The sequence below is a fragment of the Clupea harengus genome, chromosome 1 (assembly GCF_900700415.2).
Source record: "Clupea harengus chromosome 1, Ch_v2.0.2, whole genome shotgun sequence".
NCBI classification, from domain to species: Eukaryota; Metazoa; Chordata; class Actinopteri; order Clupeiformes; family Clupeidae; genus Clupea; species Clupea harengus.
The window spans coordinates 31,550,447-31,574,645 of NC_045152.1; the positions used below are offsets into that span (position 1 = coordinate 31,550,447).

At 45.8% G+C, this 24,199-nt stretch overlaps 1 protein-coding gene across 3 annotated transcripts in view; it reads left to right on the forward strand.

Annotated features, from left to right (window-relative positions):
- The first annotated feature begins 3,114 nt into the window (after positions 1 to 3,114).
- gcgra (glucagon receptor a) overlaps positions 3,115 to 24,199 on the forward strand; it is a 49,291-nt gene continuing 28,206 nt past the window's right edge. For all 3 annotated transcript variants that reach the window (XR_004164641.2, XR_004164642.2, XM_031576320.2), the window contains exon 1: positions 3,115 to 3,349. The gene's annotated coding sequence lies outside the window, so the exon portion shown is untranslated. The remainder of the gene's footprint in view (positions 3,350 to 24,199) is intronic.

Sequence of the window (24,199 nt, forward strand, 5' to 3'; positions counted from 1 at the left end):
GCTGTCCCAGACGAAAGATGGCGACGTGGCGATCCTACGTCGCACTATGAGAGAGGTTCAAGGACCCCTGTGCTGATGCCATTTTTGTCCGCAGTCATTTGGGTGCTCGAAGCATATTGTGGTGTGCTGTGTTGTGTATTGAGTGTGTGTGTATGTGTGTGTCATGCTTACTCTGATGAGAGAGATAGAGATGGAGGGAGAGAGAGAGAGAGAGAGAGAGAGAGAGAGAGAGAGAATGAGTGAGTATTCAGTTAGACAGAGAATGCACATGGTGTAGCAAGGGGTCATAACTTTGAGCATGTATTTGATTTGGAGCATATTTATGTCAGAATACCGTCTGAATGTACTCATCGTTGGTAATCACCTTGTTGGTCATGTGCATTTGTCTGTGGTGTCATTGTGGAAAAGGCTGATGTGGACAGTCACACTAAATAGACTAATTAACCTATTGATTTCATGGCTTATGCAGACCTGCTCTTTCAACTTACCGCCTTGGGAAAAAAAGATTGGTGCCATTGAAAATGGTCACAATTGCAGAACTCCACCATGTACATTAAGTGACCGTTATTAAAAAGCGATCAACATTCAATCTATCCAGATCTGCTATATAGTCCAGACTTTAAGCAGCACTGAATGACTGGTTACAATGACCTGCATGACACGATACAATTTATCCCCTTAACAGAGATGAATAATCAACCTCTTGAGGACTGGCGTTGGTCCCTCGGTTTAGGGCCTGGTATTTTCGGTGCTTGAACTTAGGCCACATTTACCCTCTTGATCCAAATCTGTTGTCTAGATCAGACAGTGGAAATAATGTCAGCTCTATTTTGGTTTCCTGTAGGAATGTTTGACTCGCTGTTCCTCTCCAAGTCTCATTATTTCAGTTTTTTGATCAATGGCCCCTGGAGAAAACCGTTGGTTTGGCGTTTGGTCGGAAGGTAGATTTCAAAACAGCCAGCTCCTCGACTGTTTGTCATTTATCACCCAAAAGTGCTGGTCTACTAACTGTGGCGTCAAGTTCCCCTGGAGGCTTTCCACGGCTCCTTTTTTTTGTCTTTGTCAGCATGGACGCGAGCACCCAAACAGATGGAGGAGCTGGACAGACAAGCGCGGCGCTCCCTGGACCTAGACGGGACAAGCACGATGAATCAGAAGCATATGTTCTCTCCCAAAAATAATGATCGAGAGCTCAGCAGCACAAAATTATGTGGCGTTAAACGTCAGCGCGGGCACCAAGGAATCAGTGATATTTACCTCCTGTGAAAGCTGGCAGCAGAGAGCGGAGCTGGAGCGAAAGCTGCAGGGAATGTGTTTGGTGATTTTTCTTTTTTGTGTGACTCAACTATCTCAAGGGGCTCATCACAGAGGGCCTGGTATCGGATAGTAGTGTTAGTCGGACAACAATGACAAACTGTGGTGGTGACCGCTGAAAGCACAGGCCCACTTAGTCTGCTTATCTACAGTGGTCTGGCCATTGAACCCTTCTGAAGGGCAAACTTCAAAAGTGAAAGAGAGAGTTTAATGGATTTTTGGGGAAAAGCTCAAACAACGTTTGAAGTTTTGTCGGACTACGCTACTGATGTTTGTGTGGACATCTAAAATAATATGTACAGCTTTTCTTGTTGAACCATTGGAAATAATATTTACAGCTGTGCCTGATTGGTTGGTGGAAGAGTAAAAAAAATAAACCGATAAATAAAAAAAGTTTTTTGATCAGTTCTCTCTTGCTACGTCATGTCCTTTCTTAACTTTGTTTAACTTGCTGATCATCCGGCTCATTTACCTTCAAATTTTGCAGTGTAATAATTACCACACTTTAGGCGCACCCTGTCACATTTGATGGTCAGTGATCCATGCCCACTTGACTTATTTTTGCTTGGTATTTCACTGAACGGAGGTACGGGCACAATGCATCATATGGTGTGCCCACGGGCAAGTGCCGTGCCACTCTGCCCAAGTGCCTGTGCTCAGACAAGGCCTGCTAGCAGATTACATTAATGTGACAGCCGCTCTCGCTAGTACCACCACCCATCTAGCCATGAGCGCACGTCAGATCGGAGCCGGACTGGAGAGAAGGAGAAAGACAGAGAGAGAGAGAGAGAAAGAGAGAGAGAGAGAGAGAGAGAGAAAAATGTTGAGAAAATATTTTTATTTGGGCAACAGGGTGGCTGGCCCAACTGAGACAAAGGTTAAAGAGGGTTGGGTGTTACAGGGACATCATAACATGATGAAATGTTATGGAGTACAACAGTTTCAATGGCTATGCTGGAAGGGTTTCAACACCCTTGAAATGATCTTTGTGCACTAATCTGAGTGACACGTTTGCACTATTTTCCTGCGGTAGGGGCACAATTGATTTGTTTGGGTACATAGACATTCAACTATGGTGAACTATCCTCTCACTCATGCTGGCAGTGTTAGTCAGTCAGTCAGTCTCTAGTTTACCACACCAAGTGGCTATTTGGCACTACAGTGACCAACACTTGAGAATCCAGTTTTGACCGAGGTCTGTGACAACAGTGTTCTGTGTGGTTCTGTGTTATCATCAGACCTCTTCACATTATGTTTACACCTGCAACACTTTTAAAGCACTTTAAGTGATTGCGTTAATGGTAGACCTCCCACACAGACTAAATTAACCTCAGCGCACAGGGACACAGACCCATAGCGCCTCATCAGATAACTTAGGTTGGAGTAATTGATCAGGCAGTAAGAGCTGGGAAGCTTTATCTGGAAAGGCATGGTTCCCTCTTGTCAGAATGTTCCTTCTCCAAAAAGTAAGATAACAGTGGCCACAGTGAGTTGTCATAAACGTTGTGTTGTCTTTTAAGTATTATATGTCAAACTTTTCATACATAATATTTTGTTGGGCTAATTACATGAAATAAAGAATAAAGTTCTGTCCAGGTGTCATTGGTTATGATTGGTGATCAGGGTGACTGTAAGTGACCAGAAAAGGCAACAATACATTAACAAAACAAAAAGTATTTTGCATACTGAACAACAGCACACATTTCCGTCTAAAATAATTGTTTAATTCCGATGTTGACGTCATGTACACAAACAGACGTTTCCCCTTTGCGCTCAGCACGCACCACACCACAGCGCGCGTGCCACTGTGACAACTTCTCCCTTGGCTTCTGCGTTTCTAGTGCAGCCGATCTCGGCAGAAAGGAGGCAACTCTTATCTATTTATCCATTAAAGTTTTTAAATTTGGCTCTTTCTTCGTGGTATTGGATTATGCTGTTTGAACTCCGAGGACACTATCATTCATTCTCATGTCGTTCATCAGAAGATGAACGAAGTGGCGATTGAAGACTCAAGCGGACTTTCAAGCCTTCCAAGGTATAGATCTTTATACGTTGCAAAATATTTTTTGACAGTCGTGAATTAAACGTCTGTATCTTTTCCAGGTCAAGTAATATACCCAGTTATATGCATCGCGAGTGCTTGAACAGCGACATTGCTATGTTGGCTACAGGGTAATGAAGTTAAGAGTTTTCTCTGTGCTGATATGAATATCGAGGTTCTGAATTACGAGTGCCATAGAATGTACGTGTAATTTATTAAAAGGTTGATAAACAACAGAAAAGGAAAATTTTGTCCAAATACGCAAACAGCGCATATCATTGGGGGCAGACTATATTAGGCTATCTTATAACATGCATTCGAACATGGGTGGTGTTTTGTGTGGGTCTTTATTATACTGGATATGATCAGACTTTACTCCTATCAAGAAATTGTCAAAATTGGATTTTAATACATTACATGTTGTCTTAATTTAGTAAAGTGTTGTAACCTACTTTACATACCAGTGCGTTTTTAGTTGTGACTGTGGTTTGTCTTATTTGATCTGATTTGTGTAAGTTACTCCACAGGACTCTTTGCTGTGTGAACAATGCATTATTGTAATGTCTTTTCCATAACCGCAGTTCTCACGATATTCTTATCAGTTTATGATAATATCTAATACGAGCCATATCAGAAAGACTGCCGCGGGTTTGTCGCGTGTAACGCGTGCGCTGGTTTATCTGAAGTTTTTTTTAAGGAGAAATGCAAACACTTATAAGGAATGCTTTCACAGCTTAATTTTTTATAAAATAATCATAATTCCTTCCATAAAAACATTTTGGAAATTCCGTCCGTTGCCTAAATTAATTAACAATTACTATATGAGATTTGTATAGTGTCACCTCGAGTGGTTCCAAATGTTACTTTGGAAATGTGAAAATCCTAATTCAGTGAAAGATCTTATGTGTTTTGAATACTTATTCTGATATTATGACGATTAGATGAACGCAACAACAGGTGTGGCAAACTACAAGCTCATGCACTTGATTACGAGCCTCTATGAGTAATTAGTGGAACTTCTCAGTCATCGGTGGAGGTGTCATTTACATAATATATTCATTGTGTCCTTAACCTAAAATACACAACTTCATTCTTTAGCCTGTACCGCATTCTGTATGATCGCTCACTATGACAACAGCAGTATGCATGAGCGTCCGCGCAGGCAACTGCCTCTCTACCTATTTGAAACCACTTAATCACGCATAATCCCTGCAAACTGACAGTAAACTTCACTATTAAACATAACAGAGCACAACATAATTTATGTGCTCTTCAATGGCTTGGAGGCATAGTTAGAGTACCAGTTGAATGGATGATGCAGATCTTCTTCATAAAACATTCTTCTTGTCATGGCATGAACATTTTAAAGTTTAGATATTTACAGAGATTTCTCAAGTAATGTGGGTTAGACCTATAGTTACATCCAAGCTCCCTCTGAAATGTTAAGGCTTACATTTGTCTCCTCTTTCTCATCTCTTATTATCATCAAACAGATTGTCTGTGCTCAGACTCTCCATTCAGTCATTTACTGCAGGCTACTGTTGTCTAATCCATGATATAGGACACACAATGAAGCCGTCAGTCAGTTGCACAAAACCATCTCCTTCATAACTGCAATGGAGTAATGCGAAACTCAGCAATATGAGGTACAATTTGAAGCGCATTGGAAAGGTCATGTTTGTGATTTAAGGTCATATGGTTATGGTATGGTTGAGAGGAACTTTCTAATTAACACATGAGGCTTGGAAGCAGCGGTCCTAGTACTTATCTCCAATGGTCTGGCATTAGCGCTGTGGATTTACAATACAGAAGCTGGCTAAGGTGACACTTCCATTTGTAATGTGTTCAGCGCTCCCTCTGCCTGTTTCTTTTTTTGTGTGTGTGTTTCATGCACACTCCCTTTCTCTCTCTCTCTCTCTCTCTCTCTCTCTCTCTCCCCCCCTCTCCCTGAGCTTTATTTTCTCATGGAAATTAACTTCTATATTTCTTGCACATTTGACCTGGAGGGGAGGAGGGATTGTTCATATTCAGAGCTTATGTAATGCCAGAGCATATTTATAACTTTAAAATAGTGCAAATCCCAGGCAGCCAGTCTGAGTCTGCTTGTTAGGGTCTGGATGATGGTCCTCCGCTCTGACACTTGAGATGAGGAATCAGGGCAGATTGCCTCTCAGGCGGTCCTCTCTTAGGAAACTCTCTCAGGAGACCCTCCGATGCGGTTGCTTATATCCTCTAAATATTAAAAAAGGCATCATCACATACTCTTTCCGGCGCCGCCAGTTTACTGTAAGCATAATAACCTTGTCCTAGCTTGTCTCTTTCGATGCGCTTTGTCAAATGTCTGCTGGTATTGTCCATGGAGACTTTCGGCACTAAGGAGGAGACCAGTTTAAGTCCAGAGCCAACAGGGCTTTGAGAGATGAAAATGAATGTGATGTGGCTGAGGCAGACAAATGCCTTGAATGCGGTGTTTACATCAAGTGCAAGGGTCAACTGATGCAGCGGATTCGCAAGCGTTTAAGCACAAAGACAAGACGTTTGGCTGTGAGCAGCCATATGTTGATTCATATTAATGTTTCAGCGACACGGCAGGCTTTTCAAAACTCATCTCTTCTTAAATCATTTTCAGGTTGGAAATCAGCAATAAGCACCTCCTCCTTAATTACCTGGAGACATAGACAGCTCGTATTCCCAGTCCATGACCAACTGAACACATACCTACTCATGGTGTACTTAGGCCGCTGAGGCAGTTGCTTGAAGCCCCGATGAGTAAGCTGAGGCGGAGAGACTTGTCGAGTACTACATCTGTCATGGTAGATGGGAAGGGAGGGCATTCATGTTCACAAACAGGGATACTATGAGACCACTGGTTATGCTCATATGCTTGTTATATATAATTAGGTTTTGCCTTGAAAGAACATCTTATACAGCAATTAAACATACTGCTCTCACTACTGAGTATGTGCTCTTGTGCATATAGAGTGTGCATGATTGAAATAGCCTAAGTTGATATGGCTCTAAGCTGATACTGGTATTGTGGCTCACTGAATTGTAATGATCGTATTTCATTTCAAAAATCATCTCAGCTCTATGCTTATACAACCATATCAGCTACTGTATATCCTGTAATTTGATGTGCATTTTCAATGAGGAGGTAACACTGGGAGGGAGCCAACACTGATGGTCGATCTGCTTTCTCTTGCTCCAGTCTGCCAATCAGTGTCTAGTGCCAAAGCAACCCAGAAGGCAAGAGACGCATGAAGTCAGGGTGGGAAGTGATAAAGCAACTCACCAATAGTGAAAAATAGTGAGATGTAAATTTCTCCATCAAATGTTATTTAAAAAAAAAAAAATTCAGTTTCATATGTTCTAAGAACCAAAAAATGCATCCATAAAAATATTTTTCTTGACAATAATATGGTACCGACATCTTAGTATAGCTTGATGATAATATTGTTCATAGTGCAAACTGCCATACATCACCCAAGCCCTCATGAGAAGTCAGTGTCTCAGTGAAATAGAGAAGAGAAGTGTGTGTGGTGGAGTGGAGTCCTTCTGCAGGTTACACACCTATTGCTCCAAACTCTGTCCACAACCTGAGAGAGAGAGAGAGAGAGAGAGAGAGAGAGAGAGAAAGAAAGAGAGAAAGAAAGAGAGTGGACCCACAGGGCCTAAATATAGCCCCCGTATCAATAGTCCTGCACCCACCCACCACCCCCAGTGCAGACATGCCATAGTGGTGATAAGGGAAGGGAAAGATAGAGAGGAGCCACTGCTTTTTCTCTTTCCACACTCTTCACCACTCTCTCTCTCCCTCCATTTACACACACACACACACACACACACACACACACACACACACACACACACACACACACACACACACACACACACACACACACACACACACACACACACACACACACACACACACACACACACACACACAGGAGAAGGATGCAGTGAGTGTCACGCAGTCAAGGAGCACACCTGTGCATATCACCGCAGCTCACCCCCCAACGGAACATGACAGCAGTTGTGACTTGTGACTGATAGGTTAACATGTTGTGGCAGTGACATGTTCCAGGGCAGTATGCTAATCATGTCTGCTGACGATGCTTTGTAAAAAGGGGGGGGGGGGTTCAGGGAGGGGTCAGGTGACTTCTGTTCACTTGTGGCGACTCCACTTTGAAGTGCTGCTCGCATGTGAAGCGGCTATTTAAGGCAATGTGTGTGTTGTACACGTGTGTTCTGATGGCCCGCGTGTGACTATAAACAGCCCAGTATCGCTGGGGGTGGCGAAAGGTGTATTCGATTTGCATCGACTTCTCCGTCTGAATCCACTTCCGCTCCATCCCGTCCTCTGCTCCATGTGTGTTGGGCTAACCGGATCAGAACCTAAGTTTATTAAATCTCTCTCAAGTGTGTGTTTGTGTGTGTGTGTGTGTGTGTGTGTGTGTAAGAGCTTCCATTTCCTTTGGTGCTCACCTGCTCATTCAATAAAAGACGTCTCAAATGGCGCATTTCATCCAGCGGTAAAATCACATTACCTGCGCCTTAAAAATCTGGACCCACAGACACTTATGTCACTAATGCAATAGGTCTCTGCTGTTTGCACTAAAAAATGAGTAGCTAAGTCACTGTCACTGTCACAGTCACAGCCACTGGATGCCTAAAAATAGAGCCAATAATTAAGCCAAGAGGGATAGTGGGTTAATAAAGGGATTTGTGGTCGTTAAATTCAAATTCAAATTCTGTTTGGCTTGTTGTGTTTAGCTAAGCTACCTCTCTGGCATAGAAACAAACAAACAAACAAAAAAAACGCTAGACCGTTTGTACAGGGAAATAAAGTCTTCTCACATTGGGTTTCTTTAGTCGCACCAGGGCACTGCTACCTTGTCTGAGTAGCATATATGTGAGCTTGTGCTTGTTTGATGTTGGTTGTAGGGAGAATTACCAGTTTAGGCACCGAACCACCGCAGCTATGAACACATCTTGACAAATATAATGCAGCTGACGTGACTGTGTGAGTCTGGTGTCAATAGTTTCTGCTCCAGGGAGCAAGGAGGCGTCAGGCCCTTCCTGCCCTGATATTTGGGAACTAAATTGGATACAGAGGGGAATGAAATGGAATAAGATGGAATAAACCAAGGAGGCATGCAAGCTATTTGTGCCTGGTGAGGTGAGGTCAGATTAAGTGGGAGTCATTGAGGAGAGAGAGAGAGGAGAAGATGCACACTGCACACGCACGCTGTAGTTCGGAGGTCCTGATGTGGGCACAGATACTCACATGCAAGCCAGAAGATTCTCTCTCTGTCTCTGTCTTTCTCCCTCTCTCACTTTCTCTGTATCTCTTTCTCGCTCTCGTGTTCTTTCACTTGCTTGCTTTATATCTCTCAGGCTCTGTCTCTTTCTCCCCCTTCTCTCTCTCTCTCTCTCTCTCTCTCTCTGGATCTGCCTACCCATCCTCCCCTCTGATGTTGCCTGTCCCCGGGTTTGCCCTGAGGTCGGAGAACATCTGTCATTGTGCCTCTGTGCCATGAATGCCCCTTCTGACAGGACAGAGGAACTGCACGAAGAGAATGAAAACAAACCTTTCGACGAGATAATCAAATCATCTTCTCTCCACTATCCATTTCCCCGAACCAGGTCCAATGATTCTTAGCCTAAAAAGCACAGTTGGTTTGGTACAGAATATCCTGTTCGGTTCTTCCCCTCGGAGTTGGCCGTTTGCGTTGTCACTTGTAATTGGTCTCTTTAGATGAACGCCAAGCAGTTGCAACCTTTTTTATTGAATGTCACTTTCACTCGGTCATTAAAGATGAACACCAAAATAATTGCAACCATCTGTTGGTTGCAATTTCAACAAAATTTCTCTCCTCCTTACATTGGTATCTCTGCCTGTCTAAAAGGAGCCTTTGAAAGAAGAGTGATCACTGACAGCTACTGCAGCTACGCCCCTGTAGACAGCATATAGGTACAGACACTCTGTGCCCAGGACACTCTGGCTAGGGCTGCCTGTGGTTGGCATCCAGCATCCAGCATCCAGCAGAAAGGCCAGGCTGAGGGTGCAGCTTTTCATTAGGCTGGATCTCAGCTGCTTGGTGGGTTTTTGCCCAGTGTTAGATGGATCACACACCCCTTGGGCAGTAAGAAGGCTTTGATTGAAGATGGAGGGCAATTTCCTTTGAGAAAGAGACTTGATAACAAAAAGTGTTTCTCAGGTATAGATTGAGTTATAGAAACCAATCGACACTATAGATGGATGGAGAAGGGGGGATTCTGGGAGGAAAAGTCAAAGATTGTATTTGCTTCTCCTAAGTGAAGTCTATTAAATTGTCTCGCTGTCTTTGATTAGGTCTTCAGTGGTGTAGAGGAAAAGGATCTGGCCATTTTATATGAGACGTACAGGTGAAGGGTCTGACTCAGGCCACTTTCTGATCCTTTGGCGCGCAACAACTACATAAGGAGAACCATTCAGTCTCTCTCTCTCTGTTACTCTTTGTCACTCTCTCTCTCTCCCCTTCTGTTACGTTGTCACTCTCTCTATCTTTCCTTCTGTTACTCTCTGTCACTCTCTCTCTCTCTTTCTGTTACTTTGTCACTCTCTCTATCTTTCCTTCTGTTACTCTCTGTCACTCTCGCTCTCTCTCTCTGTTACTCTCTCTCTCTCTCGTTCTCCCTCTCCTGATCAAACACTTGTGTGCACAAACATGGACACAGACACAGATACACACACCCACACACATCAGACATGACATTCCTTTAATCAGCAGTCATCATCACAGACATTTTGGAAAATACGTTTGGCCAGGAACAAATGCATTATAATCGGATTTCATGGGCAGCTTTTGTGTGATGCCGTTTACATTATTAGATTTGAAGTCTCATAAATGCCTTTTTAAACCAATAACAAGTGACAGCTTACTTTATAAACCTACTCTAAATAAAAGGCTTATCGTGCTCCCCAGTCCCCCATTAAGCCTGTCCATCATGGCATTTGACCCAAGTGCTCTGCTATCGTCTGTGTCAATAAGCCTGAAAAGAACCTGAAAGCCTTGCGACCTTACCCAATTGGGCGAAATCCACCCGGAGGTTTAGTCTCCAACGCATTCATATTCAGCCACTAGACCATCGACCATTAGCCTACTGGACAGTAATTGCATCAGCCATACCATGAGGGAATTAGCCTAGCTTTGAATGTGAATGGGAGTGGGAGGGTGGGGAGTGGGGTGGGGTGGGGTGGGGTGGGGTGCGGTAAAAACAACATGAACATGTGCCTCCTGCATGGACTCTGGGGTTTGTGTTTCTCTAAGCAGCGGCTGTAAAGGCAACTGAGTTTCCACGGTTGACACGCGTGCGAGAGAGGCACAGGCGGGGGAAAACAGCAGGTCTGCCTACGTCAGCGAGGAGAGGAGAGGAGAGGAGAGGAGAGGAGAGGAGAGGAGAGGAGAGCTTATATCAGTGTGTTTGTGGCCTGCTAGGGGTCACTCAGTCCCCCACACATGCCCGTCACCAGTGTTGCACAAAGAGCAGCAGGCCTAGACCTCACTCCCTCTCTGGCTGAACCCTTGCAAACACAGGGCAGCAGCAGCAGCAGCAGGGGCAAGCAAGTGCAAAGTGTCACTGGGCATTTTATCGCCCCCCTCGAGAGGTTGACCCAAAAATAACTGACAAAGAAAGATGGGTGGGGGGGGGGGGGGGGGGGCAGGGAGGTGGTGGTGGGAAGAGGGTTGTGTGTGAATGAGAGAGTAATGGAAAACACTGGTTCAGTCTGGAAGGAGGCAGTGCATTAGCTATAACTCTGTGACTGTGGGGCGTTTCATACTGTTGTGTTGTCTGGACTTGTGTGCTGTCGCAGCCAAACGAGAGTGCTGCTCCTGACCCCGTGTCATAGTGAAGAGAGGAGAGAAGAAGAGATGCAGCTATGCCTTCTTTCTCTCCTTCTTTTTTCTTTTTCTCAACCTGTCAGCTTGGAATGGATGTCTCAGCACTGTGCTGTAGAAATACCTCTGCTTCTCTGTCATGCTGTCCAGAAGTTGAGATAAGCACTGTTGCAGGCTAACATTATTAAATAAAACCGGGCATACCTACATTTACAAATTTGGTTTGAAATGTTTCATACTGTATACTGTTCTTGATAGGTGTGGAGGTTGTTGTTTTTTTGTTCACATGTGTGAAACGTAGTAGCTACTATGATGAGGTAGCCTGCCTTTCATCATGACAAGTGTTCGCGTCTTTAACGTTTCATACTGTAGCTTGTAGGCTTTTTCTAGATGTGGTGCCAGGCTAATAATTTGTAACGTTTCTTGTCATGTTAATCATTGTTTTTGTTTTACCGAGTTGGGTTTGCTGCCCGTTCACCAGCAATCCACCTGCTGCCTACGTGCCTCCAACATTTAAGCTGCGGTCAGGAGGGAAGGGCTCCCGCTACCCCTCTCAACCCTCACACGCACCAGACGCTAAATAACAAGTTGTACATGCAGACACTCGGATGAGACATTTTCAATCGCTGTATTTTTCAGCGCGGACCGGACCTCGGTGACCTGATAGTTGGTTATGTGCATGGTGTGTAGAGGCATCAGGACGCAGATGGGGAAGAGCAGGGCACAGGGCACAGGGAACAGATGCAGCCCTGCTGCTGTTGGGCGGCTGAACGTCACTCATAACACCAGCGGTTACAACTCACCAGTGTCACAGCTCACAGAGCTGAATGGCTATGTGTTCAGATGTCTTTGTTATTTCTTTGAATGATTCTTTCTACATAGGCTTATGTATGAATCTCTCTCTCTCTCTCTCTGCGTGCTTGTGTGTGTGTGTAATGCAGTACAGCCAGAGTGTGGGATGAGAGAGGGGCCTATAGACCTTTTCATTCATGTTACTTTGAGTGAGCCTCCCCGAATGAGTCTGTGACTGTATTAAATGGATAGGTTCTTTACTGGAACAAACACAAAAAAACAGAACTTAGGCTGTATGATGCAGACTCAGAATAGGATTTCATGGCTGCGTTGTATTCGCCTACCAATGCCCCCTCAAGTTATTACTAGATTTTGAACGACATACTCTTCGCTCAGAGCATGTCAGACATCTGTTCCCTATTCCACTGTTTCCTCGTACTATGACACTGACTTCCAAGTTCACCTTTTGCTCCCTGACTGTGAATCCGGCCCAGGATTTGGCTTAAGCTGCCTGTGTCCGGGATCACATCAGGCCTGGTCATGAGATGAGGGGATCAGGGAACCGCCAGCGTTCCCACTCCACGCTGCTGCCTGTCTCCCCGCTGCCTTCTGATTGATACCCTTATCCTCCTCCAAACCCAGCTTTAATGCCACCACCTCCTGAACTAGTGTACAATCCGTTCTCATAAGAGGATTTTTGTTAGTGGGTGTGTGTGTGTATCTATGTGTCTGTGTGTGTGTGTGTGTGTGTGTGTGTGTGTGTACGTGTGTATCTATGTGTCTGTGTGTGTGTATGTGTACGTGTGTGTATCTATGTGTCTGCGCGTGTGTGTGTGTGTGTGTGTGTGTGTGTGTGTGTGTGTTTGTGTTTAGCACAGGCTGTATGCTGTGGCTCGTGTCTCGGCTAATTAGTTGAGCCCCAAAACAAACAGAGCATTCCGGTCTGTTTCACTCAAAACTCTTTTGCCTCATGCATGAGCGCCCCACTCTTCCTCTCCGTATGGAGGAAGCGCTCACTCCTGCTATCTCCGACTCTCTCTCTCTCTCTCCTTCTCTCTCTCTCTCTCTCTCTCTGTCTTCTCTATTTGATTCATGTCCATGCTCACCTAAGCTTACCTAGCCACCAGCTGCCAGAGGTGACTGTTAATACCCTAACACCAGTGAAACCCGAAACAGCTCATTGGAGGATCGCTATACCTAATAGATGAGTTCCCCACTATCGCTCTCTCTCTCTGCTTTTTCTCCATCTGTCTACCTAGGTTTGTGACCAGCTGTCCAGTGTCCAGTGTCTCTTTGATGCGTATTATTAGTTTAATGTCCTTTCATAGGCATGCTTTGCATTGTAAAGCAGTTTGAACACTGGGGGTGGCTGAAGACGTGATTGAGCGTTGCTGCCTTGTGCATTTACGGCTGTCGCTGCTGGCTCTTGAGTTGATTCATTTGGTAGATAAGCCTGGCTGAAGTCCCATTTGTTTCCCTCTTATTTTGCATGCAGACTCCCAGTGGGGAGTGGAGACGGAGTGTGACGGACGTGAGCGTGGCTGTGAGCATCTGGGTGGTCAGAGGTGTGTGTGTGCGTGTGTGTGTTTGTCTGTGTGTGTGTGTGTGTGTGTGTGTGTGTGTGTGTGTGTCAGCAGGAGTAGGAGATGGCGTGAGGTGGGGAGTAGGGTTGGGCCGCCAATGGCTGACAGTCATCAAAATGTCCAACATTGCGATTTCCTCCAACCCCGGAAAAGTCTGTCGTTCAAAATCTAGTAATAACTTGAGGGGGCATTGGTAGGCGAATACAACGCAGCCATGAAATCCTATTCTGAGTCTGCATCATACAGCCAAAGTTCAGTTTTTTTTGTGTTTGGCCCCCCCAATATATATATATATGAGGAGCAGATAAAGAAAGTCCATGTGCATGAATGCAAGTGAAGAATGCAAAGATAAGAGGTGGGGGTGATTAAAAGAGTGTGGGTGGTACGACCAGGACTTTAAGACATAATCCATTTAAGAGACTCTCACTAGAGAGAGACAGTGATGCAAGAACATCTCTGCAGTGTAACAAGAAGCTGCTATGTGTTTATTATCTAAGAGACTTTTCCGGAACCTCCTTCTGCTGTGCTGTGGCGCACTATGCAGCTGTGGAGCAGACCCAACCGTGGTTTGGCCCCTGGACTGACAGACGGAAGGACAGATGGATGCAGGAGCACCAGTGACTTCCAGTGACCAGTGACCACATGCCACCACCCTCTGTAACACTGATATATATACACATAAAAGGAGGGCCTACAAGTCTACATTGGGCCTGGCGTATTCTACATCTGGGTCTTCTACATCTCCCCCCTTGAACAGGAAGGATAGATGGGAAATGGAGGCGTACCAGCACTTTTCCCCAACCCCCCCATTTCCTCAACCCTGGTTCCCCCTATCCCTGGTTCCTCTGTGCTGCTGGAGTACCCAAGCAGTGCCTCCCGCCGCTGCCCAGGCCATCCATATTTCATGAGAGTTCATGAAAAGGCAAAACAGGATCCTGGGCATCGGAGCGTGGTGCGTACAAGCAGCCATCCGGGAGCAGGAGACCCTTCTGCCCTCCGTCCTCTCTCCCCTCCCCACCGCTCTCTCTCATCCTGTAAACGAGTGTGATGGAGGGAGAGAGAGAGTGAGAGAGAGGGAGGGATGAGGGGGGGAGAAGGGGAGGGAAGAGAGGATAGGAAGAGAGAGCAAAAGAGAGATGGAGATGGAGAGAGAAAGTTCAAGACAGCTTACAGTGTTGCGGGAGAGAAGGGAGGAACAGAGAGAAGAGAGGAAGAGAGAGGACAAGAGAAATAGAGAAGGAGAGTGAGAAAGAGAGAGAGAGAGTGAGAAAGAGAGAGAGAGAGAGAGAGTAAGTGTTAAAAGGGAGGGAATATCAGAGAGGAGGAGAAGACAGGAGAGTAAAGATGGAGAGAGGACAAGAAGGATAGAGAGGAGGAAGAGAGAAAGCGTGTATATAAGTGTCTATAAGTGCATGCATATAAATAGAAGATTTATCTCTGAGTGTTTGTGCAATGCTCCAGTGGCCTCCCCGCAGCAACATCGGTGTATATCACTGCTGTCCTGTCACACACTCACGCACACACACACACACACACACACACACACACACACACACACACACACACACACACACACACACACACACACACACACACACACACACACACACAGAGACACACACACACACACACACACACACACACACACACACACACACACACACACACACACACACACACACACAGCGCTACCGTCTGTCCCTCCCTGTTCCTGATGCCTCCAGCAAAACACCTCAATGGCATCAATGAATTATTTCTATCACTCTTGATGGCAGCTATCAGAAGCGCTGGAGTGGCGTGTTTTCGCCTGGCCGGCGTAATGGCGCAATGCTCTCCTCTCCTCTCCCGTGTTTACCAGGCACTTTGACCCACAATTTTGCCTTGTTTTGCAAGTGAGTGCATGAGAGAGAGAAAATCTGCAGCTTTGTGGCCAAGGACCTCAAGCCTTTTGTGTTTTTTTCGGGATGCAGTTGATTCTTTTTTTCCTGCCGTTGCCCGTGTTCTCCTCTCGAATGGCATTTCAGCCGTGGTGGTTGTTTACTTACTCCAGCTCCATCTCCTCTCGTGCCTCTACCCCCGCTCGCTCATCTGGGTGATGTGTATCCATGTTGGGAGGTGGTATGTGGGGACACAGGGGTGTAAGCTGAGCCCCCGGTGTGCTCCTGCGGTTGCTCAAACAAAGCTGTGGCTCGCGCCACTTTGATAAATGCCAGAAAATGAACATGGAAGGGAGAAGGGATTAGGTTGGCATTTGGTTATAATACAAACACTGGACAGCAATGAGCCACTGTCTTGCATTCGTCCAGCAGGCTTCTCACTGTATAGTACTGTATGCCTGCCTCCAAATCTCTCTCTCCATCTCTTTTTTCCTCTCTTTCTCCCTCTTTTGGCTCTTCAGAGTCATTCTCTGACTCTTTCTCCCTTCCGCTCATGCTCTTTCTCTCTCTCGCTCTTTCTCTCTCTCTCTCTCTCTCGCTCTTTCTCTCTCTCTCTATCTCCTTCTTCCTCCATATCGCTACCTTTGTCTCTCTCTCTGAGTGTCTGTCTTTGTGTGTGTGTGTCTCTCTCCCTTCCCCTTTATTTCTTTCTTTCTCCGAAAAGTCTCTCTTACGTTTCTTCCTCTCCATCCCTACCGCTGTCTCTCAATCTCTCTGTTTGTGTGTGTGTGTGTGTGTGTGTGTGTGTCCCTCTCCTCTTCTCTCCGTCTCATGGCTCATGCAACATTTGACACATGCCACGCATGTATTGTGCGATATAGGAAACGTACATTATTTACTCTGCTTCAGAGATCGCGGCTGAGGCATGCCACTCTTACTCATTCTGACATTTAATTTCGCTGCCGTGTTGTTGTCCCCTCCGCGAGCATGACTGCACCGCACTGCACTGCACTGCACTGCGTCTGCCTGTCAGGGCATCTGGCCAGCTGAGAGGCCTCTCGCACTGGCACCAGCACCAGCACTCGCTCCTTTCATTCACATGGCTCAACATTCAACCTTCATCGCTCAGCGCTTGCTTCCTTTCCCAGTGCATTCCACAGGCGGGATTATATGGTGTTTAAAGATGGAATTATCCTAAGTTGTTTAGGAAAAGCCTCATTTATGTCATGATGTAAGTTTAATGGGCTGGTATAAGCGATTTGTGTCTGGCTGCTCAGGCACAGCCACTCAGAAATGTGTTGTAAGGTGTAATGGATGTTTATTGCAATTTTATTGCTTGAATAGTTTTTGAGTACTTTTTGTCTGTCTGTGCCAAGCAGGTGTTAGGTGAAAAGGCTTTTCGTCTGAATTCTTGCTCATGCTGCCTTATCAACAGATCTGGGAGAGAGGGGGGTTATGCTTGAGATGTGATAAGTCTGTTTGTTGGACAACCATAAACTCTTATCAGCGGGTCTCTAATTAGTTGTTCTGTGGTGCGTCTAAGAGGGTCAGAAAGTGGTTTAAAGTTTAAGCTTAACCCTCAGGTCTATGCCACTAAACTGTGCTGTGCTTGTAGGAGACTGGTTCAGCTGTAGTGTTTAGCATTGAGCATTTGTTACAGTGCACACAAACATCTGAGTGCGTGTGAAGAACCAAACAGCCAAAAGCCCCATCTCTGAGCTGAAGCGGATATCAAGTGTGCTGTTTTGACTGACCTAGTGTGTGCGTGTGTGCACGCGCATGTGTGTGCGTGTGTGTTTGTGTGTGTCTTTAAAGGAAACTCATGTGAAGGCATGCCCCTCAATCCAAAGGTCATATTGTGTTATAGTCCCCGTGACATGCCTGAAATGCTCTAGGTGGTCTGTGATGGGACAACACCACACGGCTGCGTGTCATGCGGGAAGCGTGGCGAGAGAAGGACCTTGGCACTCGCCACACACTGGTGCCTTTTGCCCGCTGCCAGTTTTTCTGTAAATGTCAGTGCGATGAGTGGTGAAACCAGTCACCGGGGCCGGCAGCACAGCAGCCCCTCAACCAGCACGCCGCGTCAGTCCCACCGTGCGGGCTATGGAAGGTGACTGGGTCCTTGTCCACGCCTCTGACAAGATCCATAAGGGCTCTTCTGTGTTTTTGCCTTTGTCCGTTTACGCAGTCCTAGGGTAAGGCAGGGAGCGTCTGTGTCCCACACCAGGCCCTCATTGTCTCCAACCACTGTGCAGGGGCCCCGGGCTCTGGGCCTGGTTGCTGTCCGCGCGGTGGTCTTGATGAGTTATTTGTTTGACTTCATTAAGAGACTTAGGTAACGACTCATGCATGTCTGTGGGAAGAGGAAGAGAGATAGGGGATCCGCGGGGAGGTGGAGATGGATGTGTGGGGGGGGCTGGGTTGGAACGGGTCGGAGCAGAGAAGGGCCAACTCCCCGGAGATGAGCCCAGGCATTCCAACTGCATCAGAGGGACACATGTCCGCCTTAAAACACGGATGAGGCAGGAGGAGAGTGGGAAAGCAGCTGGGTTTTTAAGGACGAATCCACGAGGGAGACTCTAAACTTAGAGGTCAAGTTTCGGAATCAGTTTCGATGCCTATTCTGAATGAGCAACTGGATTTGTACCACGCATTCGGTACAGTTTGTCAAATTAATATTTTACAAAATCTTAAGCCAATTCCAGCTTTACAGAAAGTTCTAGTACTTAAAACATTTCTTTTTTTCCCACTGTCTGCAACATTCTGGTCTTCATACTCATAAGCTGTTGTCGTTGAGTGACTTGTACATGTACAGTTGTGTTTATGTCAGCATGCCCATTGAATTTTTCATCACTGGAGTGAGCCGGGTCGAGGCCTCTTGTCATGCAGCGTTAATGTGTGGAGAGGGAGGAAGTGCTCCTGTTGCTGCCGCTGTCACTGTCACCATCCCACAACACGGCACTCGTGGGTAGGCCAACAACACGGTGGTGGTGGTTGGAGAGTGAATTCACCCACTCTCAGAATATTACGTATTCTGGCAGAGGATGCCTTGACAAAAAAAAACAGAAATAACAAAAAACAAATTGCCCTACATCAAAGAGGATAAAAGGATGAGCTCACCCACCCACACGCTAACACACACAAGGGCAGTATGAAGACTCACACAAACACACACACACACACACACACACACACGCACACACACACACACACTCTCTGATACACACACACACACACACACACACACGCGCGCACACACACACGCGCACACACACACACACTCACATTCACACACATGTACACACAACCACAGAGCAATATATAGCCTTGTGCACATCATTCGCACGACATATAAATGAAGACACACACACCCATACTTCCTCTCTCTCGTACACACACATACCCCACACACACAAAAGCACACATGCAGTTTGCTCTGGGGACAAACACAAATCCTCCAAGAACAAAAATAGGTGAACGCTCGCACACCAAACGCTCAGCCGCATTCAGGCTTCACACCTTGAGATGGATGCTGACACTTCTCTTACCTCAGCCTGCTACGCCTCGCACCCTCAGCGCACACTTCCTTGGCATTTGAGCGCAGCCCTGGAGCCGCTAACCTCTGAGTCATTTTTGCTCCTCTTGCTCATAATTTCGGAGGTTGTTCGGACCCACTCCGTGGACAGGTCTACTACTCAGCACACTCTCTCCGCCCAGTGCTCCCTGCTTCTACATGTCAGCAGTGTCACGTGTGCTTTTCTCTGTCTCTTTAGCTGGCTGTGTTTACAAGATACAGATACCCTAGGTTGCTTGATGTGCCAGGTTATAGGGTCAGAATGGGGTCACAGCCATTCACAGGTTTGCTCCTGTCAGTGCAGTGGAAAAACCACAATGACAGAGACACACACACACACAAACACGCACACACACACACACACACACACACACACACACACACTCTCCTCTCTCGCGTTCATCTTCCTGTCTCACAAACAAAAGCGTTTCCATGTCTGGCATGTTGATCATTCACATTAACCACCTTAACGAGTACAGATTTAATGAGGTTGATGGGGAGGGGAGGGGCAAGTTAAATATTGGTTCAGTAAATGGCATGACAAGATGGAAAGCTGTAAAATGACATGAGACAATGAGCCTGTCTCCTCTGACAATGCCATCACAGCAAACAGACTCAGTTAATTGCTGTATGTGTTGCTGTAAAGATTGTAACAAATGGAAAGAATAGGATTTGGGCCACATTTGTCTTTTTTTCCCTCTTCATTTATGAGTAAAAACACGCTGAACGATTCCCTTTCTGCTTTGTGCACCATGCATGTTTTATTTAATCACCATACATTTGTTTTTCTATCCAGCGAAGCAAAAGACTATGCTTAATGATGTCCATGAGCTGCCTACCGAGTGAACATTCACCTAATTGAACTCTGATCTCTATATGCAGTAGTCATGTGACCATAACATAATTAGCAGTGCTAGTGTTGTGTTATGTTATGTTCCAGTGTCCCTATGGAGTTAAAATCATAAACTAAACTTAAAAGAAGATCTCCCATGGGCCACCTGAGAAATACTCTAACTTACAATTTCCTCTCTAGTAGTCTGTTTGCTTTGATATATACACAGAAACACAGTTACACACACACACGTGACGAAACACACACACACACACACACACACACACACACACACACACACACACACACACACAGACATACACACTCACTATACACTTCTCTTTTATGTGTTTTGATGTTTGTATTATATTTAGTTTGAAGGGTTTATGGTTTGTTGAATGCTTTGGCAGTACAGATGCCCACTTTGAATTTGAATGGAGATCTGAGGCCCATAATGTGCCCAGACTGAGGCTCAGCAAGAAGTCAAAGCCATCTTAGAGCGGCTGAATCATACATGCTGTCCCCAGAGTTTTTGACATTCTCCCAGGAAAGTTGTATGCTTGTGTGAAATGTGGTGTTGTATTTTGATTCTGCAACCCGACTGTGAAATTAGGCCTTGCAGCCCATCACAACCTCAAGATGGTTGCGTGAAGGGCAAGCTGGTGTAGGTAGTGGGTGGTGTGAAGAAGGCAGGAAACAACATGGAGTCACGTGACATTTGTGAATTCCAGGCAAATAACAAACAAAAAGACTTTCAGCAAAGAAGACCAAAACAAAAATGAATCAAATGGTTACTCAATGTTGCAGATGACACTCCAAAGGTCACCCGCCTCTCAGCAAGCTGTCACAACCACAGTGCTCCCCCATACTTTCTCGATTTAAATAATGACAACTAATTATCTAAATTGGTAGATACCGATATGGATGGGTAGCTACCCATCCTGTATACTACTGTGTTGAATACATTTACAATTGTTAACATAAATTAAACTATAAAGTCAGTTTACATTTTCTTATAAATTGCATGTAAGCATTATCATAGCACCTTAATAGATCAACCATATCATTCTAGCATGCTGTTACATAAATAAACAGAGATAGATAACTATCTATATGAAATCAAGACGCGCACCACTGAAATCAACGCTGGTTGGTGCATGTGTGAATGTCGATGCGTGTAGGGGAAAGTAAGTCAGTGTGTGTGTTGCAGGGAGTGTAAGTGTTGCAGGGAGTGTGTGTGTGTGTGTGTGTGTGTTGCAGGGAGTGTAAGTGTTGTAGTGTGTAAAGGAAAGAGCTGCAAGAGCTTCACACCAACTGGCAGATAAGAAAGGATTTAAAAAATAGATTTGTCAGATGGGAGCGTGCACTCAGCCAACACTATCAGGTGTACACCTATGAGAAACACCTTAGTTCTGTTTGATCACCTGAGCAAAAGCTTTTGGGGCCCCTTAAGCTGCAGCCAAACATCTCATCCTGTCACTTTCTGCCAAAACATTGAAGTCAAGTGAAAAATGACTACCATGATCAGGCAGACATGGTCAGCCAAGCCTAAAAAACCCTCACTTAGCCATTACCCAACCTAATTGCAGCATCAGACTTTGGCTGGACACATTAAGTCAACAAAGTGTTGACACTTTCTTCAAAGATGAGTTTTTTTCCGTGTCATGACGTCAGCCCCTCATACGGTAAAAAGCCCATCCGTGGACGTTGACACAGCGGAAAATGTGTCCGAAACAGAACTTGTTTGTTACGTGTTCAAGTTTCCCATCAAACTCAGGCCCCCCTTGCCAACCCAGGCAGAAAAGCACCGCTGTCCTGCACCTGGTGTGGCCCCGGCTCATCAGGCAGGCACCGTGTCTGTGCGCTCGGTCTGCTCCGCTGGCTCTGAGCCGGGGCCATGAAAGACCAGATGCCAATCCGCGAGCGTCCGACACCTTCGCTCTCCACCAAGTGTGCTCCTGCCTTGGAGGCCTGGGCACCAAACCATCAGCACCAGCGAGTGATGTGCAGCTTCAGCTGTCCGTCTTATTTGTGTGTTTAATAAAAATGCTCAATTTCATCCCCCGGGGTAATGAGAATTCAGGACTCTCTGAATTATGGGAAGGGCTTTGCCAGCATCCTAACAGAGACGCTATGGTAGACTGCTGATGGTGCCATCTGCGGTGACTTGACTGGGGGGCTTGAATGTGCTCCGATCTTGGTGTTTGTGGGCCTCTGCCTCACAGGCCAAAAAAAGCCCAGTAGTAGCAATAGTAGACACACACACTTTCTTTCCAATTCTTCCTCTCCATCATTGCAAGCTATTATGGCGAGAGATTGTTTTCTCCAAACAAACTACTTCATCTAAATCAATTTCCAAGAGAACAATCCAGACACTGCCGTGTGGATGTGTTGGCTTCGGTCAAAGCCCTGCCTTGTGTTGGATGTGTGTACATTTCCTTTCTGTTTGTCTTTGTCCACGATGTCAAAAGAACATTCTGTACATCCCTGAGCGCGGTTGTGAACCCTGATTTGAGGAGGTATTGTAAAAGAATATAATTTGGGATCTCCGGAACATGTACAGAGAGTATCAATAAGATTATCTCAAGAGCAATCAGATTATCAATAAGATTATCTCAAAAGCAGAAAGATTATCAATAAGATTATCTCAAAGGCAATCAGTTTAAAGAGCATTTTGATCTCTTGTCCTCCCCTTCCTTGTCCTCCCACGACCATAATGCAGCTGTGAGCTAAACATTGACCCCCCGGTTTCCTTTTACTGTTGCAGTGAGATAGCGTCATTTGTGAATGGATCTCACTCCCTCGTCATTTATGCCTCCTGCTCTGGCATCTGTTCCTGGGTAGGGTGCGGCTAGCTCTATCTTTGGCTCAGGTGTGAATTGGTTTGACATGGTGATAAGATACAGTTAGGTGCTGGCAGGGCGCTCAGTGTTTGGCAAGTTTATGAACTTGCAAACAGAAGCAGCAGAGTTGAGGGAGAAGATAAATTATGTCATTTAAAAGAATGAAGATTTGCCAGCCACCATCTGCCCTGATTGTATCTCAGATTGGCCCCAGAGGAGAGACAGAGAGACAGAGAGAGAGAGAGAGAGAGAGAGATAGAGAGAGACAGAGAGACAGAGAGAGAGAGAGAGAGAGAGAGAGAGACAGAGAGCGAGAGATAGACAGAGAGAGATAGAGAACTAGCCTGAGAGCGGTTTTCAAGGGATGGAGGTCATTGAGAGGTTTGATGGTATTTTTTGCTGGAGGGGAAACTGTTGACTATATGGGTTGTGTTGAGGGAGGTTACTGATAGTGTGTGTGTCATAGGACATGGTGATAGTGTGTGCTGCTGTACTGAATGCTTTTTAGGAGGTTCACATAACTGTGGTTCTGAATGTAACTGATGCAGATAAAAAATGCGGGTAATGTTTGAATGGTGTTGGGCCAACACACAGTCACCACAATGGATCTTGTTTGGGCTTGGCAATTGAAATTCTTGGAAGAGGGTGTTTGTTAGCGTGTGTGTGTGTGTGTGTGTGTGTGTGTGTGTGGGTGTACTACTGTGCATGTGCATTTTTTACAGGAGTATGACAAATTACATATGTATGTAAAAATATGTGTGTGTGCGTGCGCAACAGCTTGTGTGTGTAGTGTGTATTCAGGTATGCGTGATTATCTGTCCAACATGGCCGTGTGTGTATGTGTGCATGTGTGAGCTGTTCTTGTGTGTGTGTGTGTGTGTGTGTGTGTGTGTGTGTGTGTGTATGTATGTGTGTGTGTGTGTGTATCGACTCAATAACTCTATATCATGAATCTGTCTTCCCTGGTGCAGTCGTCAGTGCTAGCGTTGATAAGAGACAGCCTGGCGTGTCCCGTAGCATTCTTCCCTTAGCACACTCAACAGTAACAGCAGCAGCAGTAGCAGCAGACCAGCCTGCATGTCTGAGCAGGAGAGACAGTCCCCTTCAACTCCATTTCACCCCCTCTATCAGATCAGAGGCCACTCGTCCCGCTGTGTCAGTCGGCTCACCGCATGGCGCAACGCGTCTGTTGCCTTGGGGAATGGCGGCCATGGTAACTGTCGTCGATGTCCATGCCAACTGGAGGTTAAGCGACTGAGGCAGAGGCTAAGAAACAGCCACCCTGACGTGACTGAAAAAGCAGGGGGAACGGGAGTTGTCAATCATGTCCCGCGCCAGACTGATGATTGTTGACACGAAGTGTGAAAATTGCTTTAGACTGCTCTGATCCTTGGGCTTCGGCTCCTTGATCCCATTCGGTGACATCTTGGAGTTCCAGACAGTGATGGTCAAGC